Below are 9,793 nucleotides of genomic sequence, written 5' to 3'. Positions count from 1 at the left end.
CCCAGATCTGTCTGAGTCATAACCAAGCTCTTAACCCCCAAACCACAGACACATCCAGCGGGGCATCCATGTCTATGCAGTTCCGGGTTGATTCTTGCCACAACCTCAGGATGTGTGGGTGGTGTAACTTCCAGTGTACACAAGAGAGATCGGCGGCCCAGAGAGGGTAAGTGGTGGTTCAAGGGCACAGAACCAGGGAGGGGGATGAGGTTCTGGTCTTCTGTCTCCAGTCCCCTAAGTGCATGGCAACTTGAGTGGCAACAAGTTCTTGCCCCCCATACAGGTCTCCCCCTCTTTTCCTTCCTGTACCAACCTATTTGCGGGGCATTTCTCCTGTTAGAGACCCGTCTCCAGTGGAGAAATCTTGGAGTCAGTCAGGTCTTCCTTCTCCCACCCTCTGGGTTCAAAGGAGCCATACATCCCTGCCTGTCATCGCCTTGCCCAGGGGTGTCCCCCCCACCTTCTTTTGGAAGGGGTGACTTAACCATCAGCTTCTCTAGAGAATCCAGGCAGCTCTGCAAGCTTCAGCGCAAGCCACTGCAGGCACCAAGGGGATAGCAGAGGGTGTGGAGCTAGGGGCTTTGTCCAGGGCTGACCCAGGAGTGGGTATGACCCAGCATTGTTGAAGCAGAGTGAAGGAGGGGCTTTGAGCTCAGCCAGAAGTGGGTTCAAATCCCGATGCATTTATTTACTGAAGGCTGTCTGTGTGTCAGACCCTGGGCTGGGCTCTGTGGATAGAGCAGAAGACAAGACAGGCCCCGTCCCTGCCCTCCTGGCACTGACAGTGCAGTGGAGGACACACGCTGACAGATGCTCCAAGCAGTAAATGTATAATTACAGACAGTGCAAAGATGTCTGCGGGGGAGGCCCTTGGCGCCATGAGAACAGGGCACAGGGAGAACTGACCCTGTGCAGGGGCCCAGAAAGTGATGTTGAAAGAGGTAGCTGAAGGATGTCTAAAGGCCTTGTAGGTGAAGGTCTGGGGGAAGGAAAGAGGGAGGGAAAATCATTTCTGGCTTGGGAACTGCATATGCAAAGGCTCTGTGGCTGGAGGAAAAGGTCCCTGGGTGGTATAAGCAGTTTGTTACTGGCTGCTAACATAAAGCTCAGCAGTTCAAACCCACCCAGCTGCTCTGCAGAAGAAAGGCCTGACAGTCTGCTTCTGTAAAGGTGGTTGTTGTTGCTAGGTGCCATCGACTTGATTTTGACTTGTAGCGACCCAGTGTGACAGAGTAGAACTGCCCCATAGAGTTTTCTTGGCTGTAATCTTTGTAGGAGCAGATGACCAGGAATTTCTTCTGCAGAGTCTTTGGGTGGGTTCAAACTGCCACACCTTTGGGTTAGCCCCATGTCCTCCTGAGTTTTACTTTAAACCAGTGTTGCTTCACACGTGGGGCGATGGTGATTTTCTGTCTCCCCCATAGAGGTTGCCAGATAAATCCGGGTCATCAAGTTAAATTTGAACTTCAGATAAACAATGAATAATGTTTAGTATAAGTATGTATTGCTAAGGAGCGTTGGTGGTGCTGCAGTTAAGCGCTCGGCTGCTAATTGAAAGGTCAGCGGTTCAAACCTACCAGGTGCTCCACAGGAGAAAGATATGGCAGTCTGCTTCCATAAAGATCACAGCCTTGGGAACCCCATGGGGCAGTTCTCCTCTGTCCTGTAGAGTTGCTATGAGTCGGAATCGACTTTACGCCAATGGGTCAGTAATAGGATGAGTCGGACACGACTCGAGGACACCTAATTACAAAAAGAACAGTGTATTGCTCAGAATCCCGGGATGGTGCAGACGGTTAGCTGGTAAAGGAAAGGTTAGAGGTACAAGTCTGCACACAGTTGCCTTGGAAGAAAGGCCTGGTGATCGACTTCCGAAAAATCAGCCATTGAAAATCAGCACAGTTCTCCTCTGACACACACGAGGTCCCATGAGTTGGAATCCCCTCTACAGCAACTGGTTTTCTTAGTGTATTGCCGAATGTGGCAGGCCTACCCCCAAGGGGGTCATATGGCAACGTCTGCGGACATTTTTGGTTGTCACAACTGGGACATGCTACTGTCATCCAGTGGGTAGAGGTCAGGGATGCTGTTAAACATCTTGCAATGCACAGGACAGTCCCCACTACAAAGAATTCTCTGGCCCAGAAGGTCAGTACTGTTGAAGCTGAGAAACCTGCTCTAACCTGACACTACAGGCCCTTCCCCACCCTGCCCTTCACTTCTCTAGCAAGTCTGCTGGGAGCCATATATTTTTGAACAACTCGTTCCCCCTTCTCTGAAATTATTTTGTATGCATGTCTGGGGTCAAAAGGGACATTGGGGATGGTAGAGGTCTTGGCTCCATACTGTGTCATTTGGGGCACACTTCCCTAGAATGCTTCATTTTCTCCTCTATTAAATGAACTTGGGCAGAAGGAGAGAAAGTGAGTGGGCCATGTAGAAATATTAATTATCCTACCATATATGGAGGGTTTGAAGAACCCCTAAGTGGTGCAGTTAAGTGCTCATCTGCTAACCGAAAGGTTGGTGGTTCAAATCTACCTAGAGGCACCTTGGAAGAAAGGCCTGGCTATCTGCTTCCTGAGGGTCACAGCCATTGAAAACCCTATGGAGTGCAGTTCTACTCTGACACATGTGGGGTCACCATGAGTCAGAATCAACATGACAGCAATTATTTTTTGTTTTTTCTTAATGGAGGCTTTGCTCTGTGCTGGATACTGTGCCAAGTGCTTCCCAAGCCTTACCTCCTTCACCCCTCACGACTGCCCTAAGAGGGAGCGTCATTGTCCCCTTCACTTGGTAGATGAGGAACTGGAGGCACAGAGAAGTTAAGCAGGTTGCTTTAGGGTCACACAGCCAGTCCTTGGAGCAGCCAGGATTCCAACCCCTCTGTGTCAGAATCTGAAGGGAGGGCTTGCGACCGGGTTTACAGAGGGAAGTGATAGGGAGCTGTGAGCTTCGCTGAGACCCCAGACACATGGTTTGGGGTCAGCTGTGTGGGGGAGAGGGGAGAGGCAGGAAATATCCATTTGTCTCAGCTTGTGCAGGGCTGTGAATGCCGGGCTGCAGCGTTTGGACTTGCACCAGCAGATAGCAGGGAAGTGTAGAAGATTGGAGGAGCCCTGGTTGCGAAGTGGTTAAAGCTGCCGGCTGCTAACCAAAAGGTCAGCTGTTCCAAATCAGGAGCTGCTCTGCAGGAGAAAGATGTGGCAATTGGCAGCCTTAACAGTTGACAGCCTTGGACACCGTATGAGGCAGTTCTACTCGGTCCTGTATGGTTGCTCTGAGTGGGAATTGACTTGAAGGCAGTGGGTTTGGTTATAGAAGATTTATGAGCAGGGGAATGCCTTGATGTGAGCTGAATCTCAGGAAGTTTCCAGTGGCAGCAGGGGCCAGGACAGACTCTTTTCTGCCAGTTCTTAGAAGGAAACTTTTCCTCCTTCTCTCCCTCCCTCCCTCTCGCCTCTCTGTCTCTGCCTTGTCTCCTACCACAAATATTTATTGAGCATCTGCTATGATCCAGGCACTGGTCTAGTAGCTGCAGACTGAAAAGTGAGCAAAACATCCTCCCAACTCACATGCTCCCATGGAGCGTACAGTCTAGTGGGGGGACAGATATATGAATAGTAAGTATTCATTAAAGATGCCCTTTATGCCAAGATGCCCCCAGGTGGCTGCTTCAGAATCAGGGACTGGGGAACCTCCTTCTCAGGACGTCTGAGCCACCTGTGCAGGGCAGAGGCCATAAGGCTTCTACATTTTACTAGAATTGGTAAAATATAAACAATATTTAGTATACATATTGCTATTCCCAGAAGAACAATTGATAATTGCACTCACTCAAAAAAAGCTGGATAACTGCAAAGGTCTTACATCTAGGAGATATGCATAAAAGAGCTAAAATAGTCACAGAGAGGTGTGTATGTGAACATAAATTTCCAGCTTCCATTTCTCTTGGTTAAATACCTGAGAGTGGGGACTGCTGGGTCGTATGATCAGTGTCTCTCCAGGGCTGCCCTGCCGGCTACCACAACCCCACCCCAGCAGGATCTGTGTGGAGACCCTGCACTTCTGTTCTTAACAGACCCCCTTGCCTGAATTCCCAGGGAAAAGTGCTGGTGGACACATAGGCTGGTGAATAGAACGTGGGATGTGAAACATAAGACAATGCCGCTTTCTTCAATGGTGTCCCAGATATTACAAGCAGAAAGGTCCTAATATTTGCAAGCTCGACAGAGCTCTGTCTTGCCTGAATACAAGGAGATGAATTATGCTGATGATCAGGAAGGGATAGTTTGCCTATCTTTAATGAAGGTTTTCTATCATCCCAGATTATTGTCAGTCAATAAATGCAGTTGAAACATCCATTGGAAAGGTCGTCTTCTCTGAACATATGTATGGTTTCTATAAAACTATTAAGGAAGAGAAAAGAATACATGGCTTGAGCCTCAGTAAAAAGTGCCTAATGTATGTCACCTGGAATACCCAGGGGGTGGATGGAGTGAGTTTCAGCAAGAGATTGGATAGGTCAATTGAATCCCAAAGTGAACACGTCCTGTGTGTTTTCTCTTCTATTGAGCATTGCTGTTACTCTGTCACTGTTGCTATCATATCTGCTAAAAGAGAGAGCAAAGCCTTGCGATAACAAATGGTGGTCCATCTGTGTACAGTAGAGACAGAATTCTGCCGAGGAGGGCCTTGAGCAGGGAAGGTGCCCGCTCAGTGTCAGTGCAGCCACTGCCCATTCGAGCCGGGCCATCAGTCCAGGCTGCTGACAGTCGTTCAGACCTTTAGTCAGTGAGAGCGTTGGGGGCTTACAGACATCACTCATTGAACCATGAAAGCCCCAGCCTAGCTGGCCACTTTCCCAGTTCTTTAGCATTAACTTCTCCGGCAGGATTGGTCAGTAGAAGGGGAAGGTAATTCTGTGCAGAGCCATCATGTGACGGTTGGTTTGGAATGTCCTGGGTTCTGAGGCAGCATGGGAGTCAAGCAGACAACTGTCACTTGTTTGATCTCCTCATCACGGAGAAGGCTCCATGCAAGGTGCTGTGAACGTGCTGGAGGAAGATGACACAGGTTGGCCTTCCCCTGGTCCTTCAGAGGGGTTTCATCTAAGCGAAACTGCATTGCATTATGGGTTAGCAACTGGAAGATAGATTCATGATGCTGTGTTGGGGCTTGAAACATAGAGAACAAACCTGGGTCAGGACTTGGGCCCGTCCCTTGGCTCAAGCACTTCTTCCAGGGCATCAACTCTCTAGCTTTGGAAAGGGAAGGAGGGGAGCTGTTGTCTCAGGAATCCAGGGCATGATCTAGAGGCCCCACAGGACTTCAGGGATCTCTGTTACCAGGAAACCAACTGCCTTCTCTGCCTTAGATCCGACATCAGGTTTGTGACTCTGGGAAAGAATCTTCACCTCTCTAACTCTGTACCCTGTACTGTACAATATGGGTAACAGGCCCCCTTTGTGTCTACTCCACCAGGCTGATGTGAGGATCACTGGAGACGATACCAGATATTCTCCATGAGCTAGAAAGCATCATAACACTGAAAAGTATGAAAAGTAAGCTTCCAACCTCCTGTGTCCTGTAGCCACCCAAGTAACCTCCCTGGTGGCAAACACTACCAAGTCTCTTGGTTTTTTTCTGAAAATTAATAACTGAATGCTTATTGAGCACTTATGACGTACCAGTCATTATTCATAAAGGTTTATGTGTATTTACTCATTATTATCTTCATAACCTAATAGGAATCCATCCCTACTAAAACTTTGATGTCATACGACTGGGATCTGTGGCACAGAAGTTTAAATTACTTTCCAGGTACATGTGCTTCTAGGTTTTTGACATTTGAACCCAGGCCGTCAGGCACGAGCACCCATGTTCTTGGTCACCATGTGCGCTGCCTTTCTGTATTCCCTCATCAAAAAAAAAAAAAACTTATTGTCCCATGTTTTAATTCTGTTGGTTAAGTTTCCACCGAACTGGAAGATGCATAGTCCTGAACCCAATCACTATCTGAGATAGAAATATATCTTTCTTGATTTGTTTCTTTTTTGATTTCAGATAGGAAAGCATCCTAACTGCATTCTAGTTTAAAAAAAAAAAAAAAATAGGTCACCATCAAGTTAATTCTGACTTACAGTGACCCTGTAGGACACCGTAGAGGTGCCCTGTAGGGTTTCCAAGGAGTGGCTGGTGGAAGCAAACTTCCAGCCTTTTGGTTAGCTGCCAAACGCTTAACCACTGCACCACCAGGGCCTCATTTAGAGTACTGGTTAGGAGCTCGGCTGCTAACCAAAAGGCTGTCAGTTCGAATCCCGAGCTGCTCATTGTAAATCCTATGACACTTCTACCCTGTCCTGTAGGGTCACTTTGAGTCAGAACTGACATGATGGCACTTAACAACAATATTATAGATGATCCTTTTTCTCGTTGGTGGGGTGCAAGGGGACAATCGTACCAACTGATAACCGGATTCAGGAGGGTATTAAAAAAATGATAGCACCAGGTCATAAACAAGGTTAGGGAGCCTTTTCTTCACTACAACTTCCCCCTTGGATTAACAATTTTGTAACTGCCGACCCACATCGGCTGGAGAGAGACGCGTCCTTTAGGAAAAGCCCACGCCTTTTCCTCGGGTGTCCTCTATGCTTCATATTTCTGTGTCACTGTCTCTGCTGCTTTAAAGGGCACTCCCAGGATTGAAGAGTTAAAGAATACTTCATCGGGAAACATCTAGCTCAATTGCCATAACATAGTTTACAAAGAAAATGTTCTACATCCTAGTTTGGTGAGTAGCATCTGGGATTTATAAGCTTGCAAACATCCATCTAAGATACTCCACTGGTCTCACCCCTTCAGGAGCAGAGGAGAATGAAGAAAACCAAAGACACAAGGGAAAGATTAGTCCAAAGGACTAATGGACCACAAGTATCAAAGCCTCTACCGGACTGAGTCCAGCACAACTAGATGGTGCCTGGCTACTACGACTGACTGCTCTGACAGGGATCACAATAGAGGGTCTAGGACAGGGCTGGTGAAAATGTAGAACAAAATTCTAACTCACAAAAAGAAAAAAAAAGAAAGAAAAAGACCAGACATACTGGTCTGACAGAGACTGGAGAAACCCCATTGGTATGGCCCCCAGACTCCCTTTTAAGTCAGTTCTGAAGTCACACCTGAGGTTCACCCTTCAGCCAAAGATTAGATAGGCCCATAAACCAAAACAAGACTAAATGGGCGCACTAGCCCAGGGCAACAAAGAGAAGTCAGGAGGGGACTTGAAATGTGGTAATGGGGATCCTGACGTTGAGAAGGAGAGTGTTGACGTGTCTTGTGGGTGACAACCAATGTGACAAAACAATATGTGTATTAATTGTTAAGGAGAAACTAATTTGTTCTGTAAAACCTCATATAAAATACAATTTAAAAGAAAGGAAAATGAACACTGATTTAAAAAAAAAAAAACAGGAATATTTCAAAGCTTGTAACTGGTTTTAACTGGTTAAGTCATGCCTCACGAAGCAAAACCACAATAGACCCAACGTTCTAGAATTTGGATGATCTGGATCGATAACTGGAAGTGTAAAAAATATAGTCCGAAGCCCTGGAGTGGGAGACTGGGAAGAGGCATAATGAGCCCTTTCAGGAGATTGATGCATCGGATTTACTTATTGGCAGGACCGTGGACAGCGACATACATTCAAAGTGGTGTGGCTGGCCACCATCTCAAAGGAGGACACCACTGTTTCTGACTCTGTTCAAAATCTGAGTGGGAAGAGATTTAGTTGCTATGCAACACATATGCTGCCCTTGTTTTCAAAAAGGGAGATTAGGTTTCTAGCAGGGCTTCGACCCATAATATATCCCGTTCCAGTTCACACAAATTTTTACAATTAGGGTCTGTTCTGATTTCACTTCTTCAGCCATGACTGAACTGGGAAGAACCTTTCAAATCCTTGGAATATTTACTTTGGGCTTACGGCATATGCTTCCATACCTGGAAAAGTTAGAAGAAAAATATAACCTGGAGCACATTTCTAGCCTCCACTCTTCCCCAAATCCCAGATCCTGGGACTAGAAATAAAAGTGGAATTTGATTTCCCTTAAGAGGCTGTGTCCAGTTGCTACTTGAGACCCTCAAATGTCAGCAGCATTCTAGAGGACATGTGTGAAAGGGCTGCTGGGCTTGCAGCAACACTTGCTCTCACAGTCCACTGACCTGCTCTCCTGCAACGGACTAGGCCCAGGACAGAGGCTCTGGTTAGCATGGATGGGCGGCTCACTGCTCCCCTCTGAACCCACAGCTGCAACCAGAGAGGTGAGACCCTGTTCTCCACAGTTCAGTCACGTCCCACTCAGCAGCCTTTCCTCAGTCCTGCCTAGGTGCCCTCACCACTGAGTCTTCCCAAGATTTGGTAAAACTCCGGCAGGTACTATGTATTTATGTAACCATTCCTGCTGTAGAAACCCGGTTGCCTCACTTGCAGACCAAAGAAAATCAGATAAGTTACTTTACTTCTGATCTCGCACTCCTATTCTCTAAAACTAGGAAACATGAGGTTGTTGTGAGAATCAGTCTTCCAAGTTCCTAAGGTCACCCCAGGCACACGAAGAGTCACTCAGTATGTCAAGTTGTTGTTGCTATCTCCAGAGGACACTTTTTAACCCCGGACACATGACAAGAGTCTCCTGGGGTAGGAAGGATTGTTTAACTGATTGATTATACATGGAGGGAGTATATCTTGAATATTCCTTGAATGTTGCACAGTGCAGAACAATGGGATTGTTGAAATTGAAGAGGAAAGTGACTTGTGCAGGATTTAGGGGAAAGCAAAGGGGCAGGAGTACCGAGGGAAGGGAGGAAGGAAGAAAAACAGTGTCATGCACAGAGTATCGTGGAGACAGTGACTGCCTTCTTAAAGGACATGGCATTGCATTCTGCTCAAAGTTATAGAATGTCAGTGCAGGAAGAGTACTCTGGAGGTCTCACCTCACTCCTTCACTGCAGAGGAGAAGGCATCGAGTCCCTGGGGGAGGAGTGTACGAATGAGGACAGAATTGGATCCTGAGGTCAGTCAACATCCTGCCAGGAGCAGCAGAGGCCCAAATGCTCACCTGAATGCTGAACCCTAACTCTCTGTTTCCCTTCTAAGGCAAACCAGTCATCAGAATAACTATGGTCTGCATAGACACCTACATCCAAGAAACAGAACAGGAGCCAGAAATGTGAAGGAGGTGCAGAGTGTTCTGAGAACTTCTTCCCCAGGAAAGAGATACTCATTCGCTAGAATTCCCTAAGGTTGAGTAGCACTATGTCCCTAAGGCTAAGCTGTCCAATGGCTGCTGGAATTTGGAGAAGGCTGCAGAATTGCCGTGTGAATAACTTCAGGGGGTGCCATTCACACTGAATTATTTGTGAAGATTTTCCCTGAAATCTTTCAACATCACCCCATGTAGAAGCCAACCCTGCCCTCCAGTTAAGATCTGGAGGTGGTGAGACCCTTTGCAGTGCCCTGATCTCCTCTGCTCCAGGCACCTGGAAAAGGGATGGGGTGGGGAAGAGGTATTGGGGTGGGGTGGAATCCAGAAGCATCTCAGATGCCAGCAACACAGCTCAGCTGGCTCTCTTCTGCCCTACTGTGGGCACGTGGTATTCCCTACCCTCCGGTAGGATCCCAGCCTGACTGGGAGTTGGCCAAGCTCTCTGCACTCTCACCCTCTGGGGGCCCCTGCCAAGCACGTGGGTCACTGCATGACATTGTTTCTTAAGCTGTGGTTCTAGAGA

This window comes from Trichechus manatus, unplaced genomic scaffold (genome assembly GCF_000243295.1).
Source record: "Trichechus manatus latirostris isolate Lorelei unplaced genomic scaffold, TriManLat1.0 scaffold00190, whole genome shotgun sequence".
Classification (NCBI taxonomy): domain Eukaryota; kingdom Metazoa; phylum Chordata; class Mammalia; order Sirenia; family Trichechidae; genus Trichechus; species Trichechus manatus.
This window is presented reverse-complemented; position numbering follows the sequence as displayed.